A 9,674-nucleotide genomic window follows, 5' to 3' on the forward strand; every position below is an offset into this window, starting at 1 on the left:
CTCGGAGAAATCACATTCAAAGAGCATTTTTCAGGAGCACCCTCCTCAGCACAACTAGTAAGCATGGCTAATGGAAATGTAATCAGCAGCAAGAGAGGACAGCGGGCATAATGCAACAGATGATAAATAGGAGAAAGATGCAAATGGTATTTATTTTGGACAGGCCGTGCTGACAAGCCTGATAATGCCTCCTCATGCAGCTTCTCCCTGAAGCTGCCTTTTGCTGGCCCAGAGTGGTGTGCATCGTATTTCACAGCCTATCATTCACCGAATAAATTGTGTTATTCATAGAAATGTTTTCACCTTATTTCCTGAATGTCTCTTGCCTGTGGTGCTCGAGCAACAAAGCAGCAGGCCTAAATTAATAAAGAGACATTTCAATTCCTGCAGTCATTACAAACCGACACTACTTCAAAATTCCAATCTTGTCAACATTTAACCACAAAATTGTTCCTTTTGTGTTCTCCTCTAGTAGTAACAGGTTTGTACTTTGAGTCAAAAGTAGAGCTAAATACTCTTTAAACCGTGCCTCCAAAGAAATTGATTTATCCATTTTTATTTCTTTGAAAAAGTCCAAAGAGTGGCATTTCTTACGATAACTCATACATACTGAGTGACTCATGCGTATGCTGCCTAAACATAACGCAGGTCTGTTATTTTTATCTCAACATGATCCTACTTTGGACTTCACCAAGTACAAAAATGTTTCATGAGTCTCCTGAGAATCGTCCCAAATATCTTTCACTGGTGCATATACACAGCATCCTCTGTTGGCGATATGGAGTCTACACTCAGGTAAAGTGGCACCAATTCAGATTTGTGTGTGATTCAGTTAAAGGTAGGGTAAGAATGGAGAAACCAGCTCGAGTGCGCTAGAATTTGAAAGTACGCAGCCGAAAAAAATCTGCCCCTTCCTTCAGACTTCCTTTCAGAGCCCCTCCTCCAACACACAAGAACGCGCACATGACCAATGAGGGCACGAGATAAGTTTGTGCACAGATGGAAGGCTGACAGGCAGGTAGGCCATCCAGTTATTTTAGCCGGGCCGGCTAAAATGATTGGTTGTGCTTTTTACAGCGCTACGGCTTCCACAGATGACAGTATTGTCAAAGCACTTCATGTATTCATTGCTATCGGGATGTTAAGAGCATTCCATGGAATATAACAAAAAGTGTTTCTGAACTGAATTACCTACCCCACCTTTAAGTTTTTATGTTTTGCATGATGTTTTGGGATTGTCTGTATAATATACATATCTCAGGAGAGTCTTATTAGAATGTCTTCAAATGTGCCACAAACATCTGTGCATGGATGACCTGATTAGATGTAGGTGAAAGGGGTTACTGTGAAATCAGAAAACAAGATTATTGCTATCTCAAGAATGTGTGCGACGTCTTTGTTGTCGGTATTTTGGCTGCAGGGCAGTTCACGATCGTGACCAGTTCAGACTGGAATCTGATATCGACCACATTTAAAAAATAATGTGAACAGCCAAACAAAGAATCACATCAGAGCTATGAATCTGAATTGAGCACCAAGGCTTGCAGACTTGTGAATAAAGCCTTAAATTATACATACATTTACATGTCACATCTAGATGCGAAAATACTAAATACTTGTTTTTTGTGTAAATGTCTTCTACAGATGCAGGATGTTGTTGAAAGATGTTTCAATACATCAGGGTAATTTATGTAAGCTCCAGAAAAAGTCAATTTCAAATGACTGGAGATCAAACACTTTTAACCCAGCCAGGTTTTATTCTGTAGGCTTAAATATTTACTATATAATTTACCTCTCAAAGGGCTTCTTTCCACCCCTGAATCGTTGTTCAGTGTTTTCACTCTGATCCAGCAGTCATTCTGTCCTGCTGCCCAGGTGCCACAAAGTAACACAGCATGTGGTTAGCCCTAATACAGCTGTCAGGAGAGAGACAGCAGCAAAGAACTGTTTCCTGCTCAAGAGTGCAGCTGAGCTACTTCACGCCCCTCTCTTAAGTTTCTTGTTTTTCCTCGACAGCTTGAATCCACCTGAGCTGTCGGTACAACTGTACAGCTGTACGGAGCAGCATCCCTGCAGAGGCATCGCTAATCAACTCTTGTTTAGGAGCTCAAAAGCAAGCGGTTGGACTTCTCTGAAACTGTCATCGCTGTGACATATTTCCGTGAACTGCAGCCCATGAGCGGGAGTAATTAGATGGATCCTGGCAGGGCATGCACACTGCCTCTAAGCTTCATATAGTATGATCCCAAAGTGTAAAAGCACAGCTAGAGCCTCATGTAATCTCAAACGTGTTGAATATATAAAATGGTTAAGTCTGTTGTGCACCTTCATCCCTCCATAGAGTGGAGAAAATGTAGGCATTCAGTAAGCAGCCGCCTCTTCCAGCTTCATGCTGCTGCAGATTACTGTTTTGACATTGATGTACAATCTCCCATAAACACCTAAGAATTAAAAATAATAAAACAACACCCTCTCCCTGGCTCAGAGACACACTGTGTGTTTAGCAAGCATCCCAATTTTTAAATGAAGATGAACTGAGTGGAGTCTTTGAGCATATTGGTCTGGGAACAAATGTGGCAGAGAGGGAGCGTGCTGCTCGACGTCCTGTTGGGATAACACAAGTTTCCCTGTCATGATCTTTTTCTCTTCTTTCATAACAGCAATGTGGCAGAAACAAAGGACTGCATTTCAGTAAAATGCTAGTAAACATAAGAGACAACCTCACCATTGATCAAACCATGCTGCTACACATCCTGAAAGCTTTCTGTTTAAACCTATCCTTTCAGTGTCCTACTTTTAAAAGAATCCTACAAAGTTTGTAAAAACTTGACTTCAGATGTCAGAGAACACAGGCCAACTCAGCACACGAGGAAGAGATGGCGGTAATTGTGTTTGTTGGATGATTAGGACAGTTTAAGAGAACAATGCGTGCCTTGGTGGCTTCCTGTTGATTAGAAAGCCATCCATTTTAATGGCTTTTCTTCTCTCTTTTCTAACTAGGCACGGTAAAATGGTAGCCATAATAGATGGCATGCTATTAAAAGGGTAATACAATCTCAAAGAAGCAAAACAAAGAAAGCAAATTAAGGTTTGAGGAATGAAGACTCGTCTACTCATGCTGCTCACAGTAAGTTTATTTTTAAAAATGTTGTTGGTTTATTTTATGTTGTTAAATGTTAGAACATGCTGCTCCAGTAAAACAGACATTGTGTGATGAGTTGTCCTTCAGAGATAAACACACCTGCTGTGCCATGAAGCTACTATGTATGTACAGATTATTCCACAAAGCTTTCGAGGTCATGACTTTTGGCAGTTATATTACTGTTTCAAAAGAGACAGGAATATATCCCATCAATCTGCAGGTAGACTGGCCTTCAAAACTTGTGTGTGGTCGGCTCCTTTTTGTGATGCATTAAAACGGCCGTCACTTTCTGGACAAATCCATTATCTGCTTTCATCAGATAAAGAGCACAAAAGGCTGTCTCAACATAAGAGCTGTCCTTGTGACATCTCAACAACTCAGCAAAAACTTTTCACAAAAGCTACTAGAGGACATCCAAATGCCTTGTTTGACCTTGGTGATCGGAAACCAGTGTTCTCCAGGTTTGAGATGATGGGTAAGAAACCCTGAGAACCAGATATAAATACTCAACCAGAGCATTCAAAAACAGTCAATGTAATGTTTTAAAGACATGATGGGAAGCTATGATGGATTGACCTATAGATAAAATACCATTCATATACAAAACGATATACTCGCTACACAGATATCAAAGGATGGGACACAACACTTAAAGATCATGCTTTGTGGTTGCCAGTTATGTTGCAGAATTGGCCCCATGGACAGGGAATAGGATATATAGGTAGTAAATGTGTCTTACTAATCACGCACTTTTTTTTAAATGTTTTAATATGTGGGGGAGAGCATGGCATTCCCTCAGTCTGTAGTACCTGTTGTCATTTGTCCTTTCTTAGCGTAATGTCACAATTCCCCTGAGTTGATTGAGGGTAATTTAGATCACCTGTTGCACAGGGTTTCGGGGACCGGCTACTAATTAAGAATTGAGAGCAGCTTGATGCGTTTACCCTCATTGGCTGGATGTGACGACACCCTGTCTCTAGGGCTTAAGAGAGGACATTCTGATACTTTGTTCGAATTAATGCACACCTAATTTCAGACGATGCTGCGAGCCAGAAACTCTGATCTTTATGCCGTTTTGAATCTTCTCTGTTTTTACTTTTCTGAAAGAGGATCATTTTAAGTACCCTAAAAGCTAACGTATATCATTAATATTGCAATCAATCAAGGGAGTGTTCCCAATCAATGGAAGCCTGCTCTTGTGGTCCCGTTATTCAAAGGTGGGGACCCTCTCATGACATCCAACTATAGGCCCATCAGTATCTTGCCCATAGTATCCAAGGTATTTGAAAAACTGATTGCCAAACAAATCATCAATCATCTCAACAACAGCTCCTTTCCACTGCATCCAATGCAATTTGGATTCAGGGCTAACCACTCAACAGAAACAGCGACATGCTTCTTCGTAGAGAAAGTTAAGGCATCAATGGACAGGGGTGGGATTGTGGGAGCCGTGTTCCTTGATTTACGGAAAGCTTTTGACAATGTTAATCATAACATCTTATTACAAAAACATTTCAACTTACATTTTTCTATAGAATTCACCAACCTGTTTAATTCATATCTTTCATCCCGCTCCCAATGTGTTAACATTGGGAACCATAAGTCTAGTGCGCTATGTTTGTCAACTGGAGTACCGCAGGGCTCTGTATTGGGCCCAATCCTGTTTAGCATGTACATAAATGATCTGCCTTCCGTGTGTGGAGAATGTGATGTATTAATTAGGGCTGTCAAGTTAACGCGTTAATAACGCGTTAATGCAAAAAAAAAATAATGCCACTAATTATTTTAACGCATGTGTATTTGTTGTCCTCGGCCGCCCTGTAGTTTCAGAGAGCATCAAGTTTAAAATACATTCTACAAGCTGATGCTGACCACACTTCCACGCTCACCGGCAGGCACCGTCTGGCCATCGGGAGGACCGGGAGGGTGTGTGTATGTGTGGCCCGAGCGAGCGAGGCATACCTTACGTGTATTGCTGTTGTTAGCATCTGGTGCTAGCTAGCTGCGCTAACGGATATAAGGCGCTGTTTCAATGAAAACAGAGGAGCGACATTTCGCCGAGTACTTGACATTATGCAGGTAGCCAGACAGTGGGACATTGTACGAAAAGTCAGCACACTCAACAATAATAGTGTGCAACATGATTGCAGCGTCCAGGCAGATCCCGTTCGAGCATATGCCTTGAGTTGCACATAGCTCCAACGATCCATCACAGTGTCTCCACACACACACACACACACACACACACACACACACACACACACACACACACACACACACACACACACACACACACACACACACACACACACACACACACACACACACACACACACACACACACACACACACACACACACACACACACACACACACACACACACACTAGGGATGCCAGTGATTATTCGATTATTCGAATATTCGTTACAGTCTCCATAATCGAATATTATTTTTAAAAATCGATTTTATTTATATATTTTTTTATTATTATTTATGTTTTTTTTTTTTTTTCTGGCTTAGTTTCAACCAAAATATAGACAATAATAGTAATAGTATTAATAATTGTAAATGGCCATTGGTCACACCACCAGTTTTTTTTACTGTAAACTTGGAGGAAGCCTGCGTGCAGAGCAGACTGCTGCTGCAGCACGCCACACACCGCCCCCACCCCCCCTCTCCCTCACACGTGTGACTAAAGATGAACAAAGCCGGTCGAATAATCGATTATTATTCGCCAGGGCTGCCGAATAATCGATTTTGATCATGGTCAGTTTCTGGCAACCCTAACACACACACACAGTATTGTATTATTGTATGAGAGGTTCCAGGTTGAATTGAGGCGAATATTTGTAATGTTCAGAGGTTGTTGTGTTTAATATTCATGAGAATATTTGTCATTGTTCAAATGATAATAAACACACATATAAAGCATATTTGTCCACTCATATGTTGATAAGAGTATTAAAAACTTGAAAAATATCCCTCTAAGGTACATTTAGAGCAGATCAAAAATGTGCGATTAATTTGCGATTAATCGCGATTAACTATTTTAATCGACTGACAGCCCTAGTATTAATGTATGCTGATGATACAGTTGTTTTTACTCATGGCAAAACTGCAGAAGAGGCTGCTACCAAGGTCACTGATGTGTTGGAGAATATTACATCCTGGCTTAACAATAATTGTTTGCTTGTTTGTTTGTTTGTAGCCTTTATTTAACCAGGTGAAAGCCCCTTGAGATCAAAAGATCTCTTTTTCAAGGGTGACTGTCAAATATTTCAAAGACAGTGTGTATGTTCTTCTCCACGGGCCACAGCATTATAACAGAACAAGATGTTTTATTTTCTGGAAGGACACTACAGGTTGTCTCAGAGTACAAGTATTTAGGAGTACACATTGACACAAATATTCATATCAAAAAGGTCTGCAATAAAGTGAAGTTCAATCTGTCAAATTACAGATACATTCGAAACTTCCTATCATCTGCAGCAGCTAAACTATACCTTCACTCAATGGTCCTCTCCCACATCAACTACTGTCTGATAAGCTGGTCTAATGCACACTCTACAGCTCTAAAACCACTGGAATCACTGTATAAACAAGCACTAAAAACACTAGACAAAAAGCCACTACGGTATCATCATTGTCACATTGTTAAAAAGTATAATCTGTTCAGCTGTCTGCTTAGTTTATAAGATCACTCGTGGGTTGGCTCCTCCTCCTCTGGCTGGCTTCATCAGCCTAAAGCCCACCTCAACCAGGGTTACTAGAGGTGCAGCTAGGGGAGACTGCACCATCCCATTTAGGAAAAGTGCATTCAGCCAGGCTGTCTTTTCATTCCACGCATCCCATCAATGGAATTCAATACCACAACCAATAAGAGAATCCTCATCCTACTACACATTCATGCACAGTATTAAATAGTGGCTCATTAATAATCAACAGTGTCAGCACTGATGTGTGGGTGTAGGTGTTAGTATGAGTGCGTATTGTGAATGTTTTATTTATTATCATGACTTGCTCTTATCTGTATTCAGTGATGCCATCTATTGTAAATATGTACATTTAAAAAAAATAAAAATGGTATTGCTTTTAGGATGTCTATTACCATCTGGCAAAGGGATCGGTGAAAACTAGCCTTTTGGCTAAGTCGAGTACTTTTACATGTTTTTAATAAGTTGATTAATGTACACTGTCCCTTGTTTTAAATAAATCAATTCAATTCAACTGGAGTCAATATAAAAGGAAACTTTTGAAAGACTTGTTTCTTTATGTATGTATCAATTTTTTTCTTTGATTATTATTATTTTGTTTTGTATGTAGTAAGGAACTGGTTCTCAGGTTTCTTTCCGATCAGCTGACATCTGGGAAATCGTAGCATCATAGTATCTATTTTTCTTAAAATAAACACATTGTTGGTTTATTGCCGTTTAGAGCTGCACCGCGGTCCTGAGAGTATAGTAGGGGTGTAACGGTACACGTACCCGTACCCCTTCGGTTCGGTACACGTGTGTACCGAAGTGTACCGAACGAATATAACGTTAAACGTAAAAAATTGAGAACGTGAACAATAGCCGCGTTCACACCGCAGGACTTTCCCTGGTACTTTAGTTCTTTAGTTCCGTTAGTACCAATAATGTCGCGTTCACACCGCCGGGACTACTCAGTGCCGGGAACTCTTTTGGAACTCTTTTGGTACTTTTAGTCCCTGCTAGAGAGGTGGTACGAACCTGGTGACAAAAGAGTGCCAATTTCTATTCTATTTCTATTGGCTGGGCGAATTGCAAACCACGCCCCGTTAGACTCTGAATTTGTTTTGTTAGGCAGCCATTTTTTTCCTCGCTACAAAACCACATCCACACCTGAGCGAGTGGTTTTTTTGTACTTTAAAGCAGTTATGACCACACGTACTACAACACCGGAGTGGTGGAATGATGAGGAAGTGTCGGCGCTTCTGGCAATTTATTCAAAGGACGGGATGCAGCATCTTCTACAGAAAGCAGTTCCCAACTCCAAATGTTTTGAGCGATGTTCGCTACTTGAGCTGGGAATCGTGCACAGTGCACACGGATGCCGGGTAAAAATACTGACACCTAACTTGCACTAAGGCGTGTCTGCTGCTATATATATTGCCACTGTTACATTGTTTTGAAACTACTTACACTTTATTTTACATTTCACACTGTTATTTAACTTCAATTTACATGCATACGACACACCTGGAACAGCATGATGCCGTTATTGTTATGTCGTGACTGTGCAATAAAACAAACAAACTGGCGAAGCTTTATTTATTGTGTCCCACCCCAAATTTGCAGAATCGAAGAATGTGAGAGCAGACAGGTGTCGGTGCTTGAATTTATCAGAAACACAAGTCTTACACACATAAACACAAGTAATTTATCATGTCATTTGTTTTAGATAAATAAGGGAAAAACACCAAACAAGGGTTGATGTCCTTTTCCAAAATCAGCCTGAGGGGGTAATATATAATAATGTTGCGGCCTGCCAGTAAACCCAGAGAAGAAGAAGACGAAGTGACGTCAGCGTAATCGTGCCTCAGGGAAAGTACTGCGGTGTGAATGCGATTGGCACTAGCCCCCTGGCGGATTTAGTGCCGTGGTACTTTAGTGCCGGCACTAGTGCCGGCACTAAAGTACCGCAAGTCCTGCGGTGTGAAAGCGGCTAATTTCTTGGAAGTAATCTGAGGTGCTGCGTCGCAGCATTCAGAGTAATTTGCTCCCATTGGGCTCATCGCGTCATAGAGCGAGCAAGTCATTTCATTGGATGAGAGGGCATGCTATGAGAGCTGGTCAGAGGGATGCGTTCAAATGTAGTCGGTAATTTGAGGAACTGTCGAAAATGAATGGCAAACGCAGATAAAGTTGAGCTCGAAAATCCTCCAGCATCATTGAAGTCTCCGGTTTGGGAACATTTTGGTTTCGCAGTTACCTACAAGGATGACGGACAAAGACAGGTGGACCAAACCAAAGCTGTTTGTCGGCATTGTTCAACTAAAATTGGTTACACGTCTGGCAATACATCAAACTTGCACACTCTTGAAAAGGCATCACCCGAACGTGAATATCACCGGGGCTGAAGTCGAATAGTCCATTTAGCTTAGGAACCTTCCTAAAGGAGTGAAATGACCCGGAAGTCCCTCAGTGGCAGCCGTGATAAGTGCCGTTCGAATTCTCTAGAATGATGAGAATGAAAGGAAAGGAGGTTTCAAACTTCCTTTATAACCTCCTTTAGCTTAGGAACCACTGGACCTCCCTAACCGACAGGAGAAGCGAAAATGCTGCCCCACAATGCCTTGCAGCCGCAGCATTTGCCGTCACTCAACAGTCGGCCGTTCACGGAAACAACCGATTATGACCGAGAAATGATATCATGAAAGTTACGGTGCTTATTAAGCATTTTAAAACATAGGTGGTAAATTGCCAAAGTGCTTTGTTTTGAACGTTCATCAGTATTATAATCAAAAAGAGAAATATGAACGTTAGTTTTCACTGAAGTTATCAAATAAAGT

This window comes from Pseudochaenichthys georgianus, chromosome 4 (assembly GCF_902827115.2).
Source record: "Pseudochaenichthys georgianus chromosome 4, fPseGeo1.2, whole genome shotgun sequence".
In the NCBI taxonomy this organism is placed as follows: Eukaryota; Metazoa; Chordata; class Actinopteri; order Perciformes; family Channichthyidae; genus Pseudochaenichthys; species Pseudochaenichthys georgianus.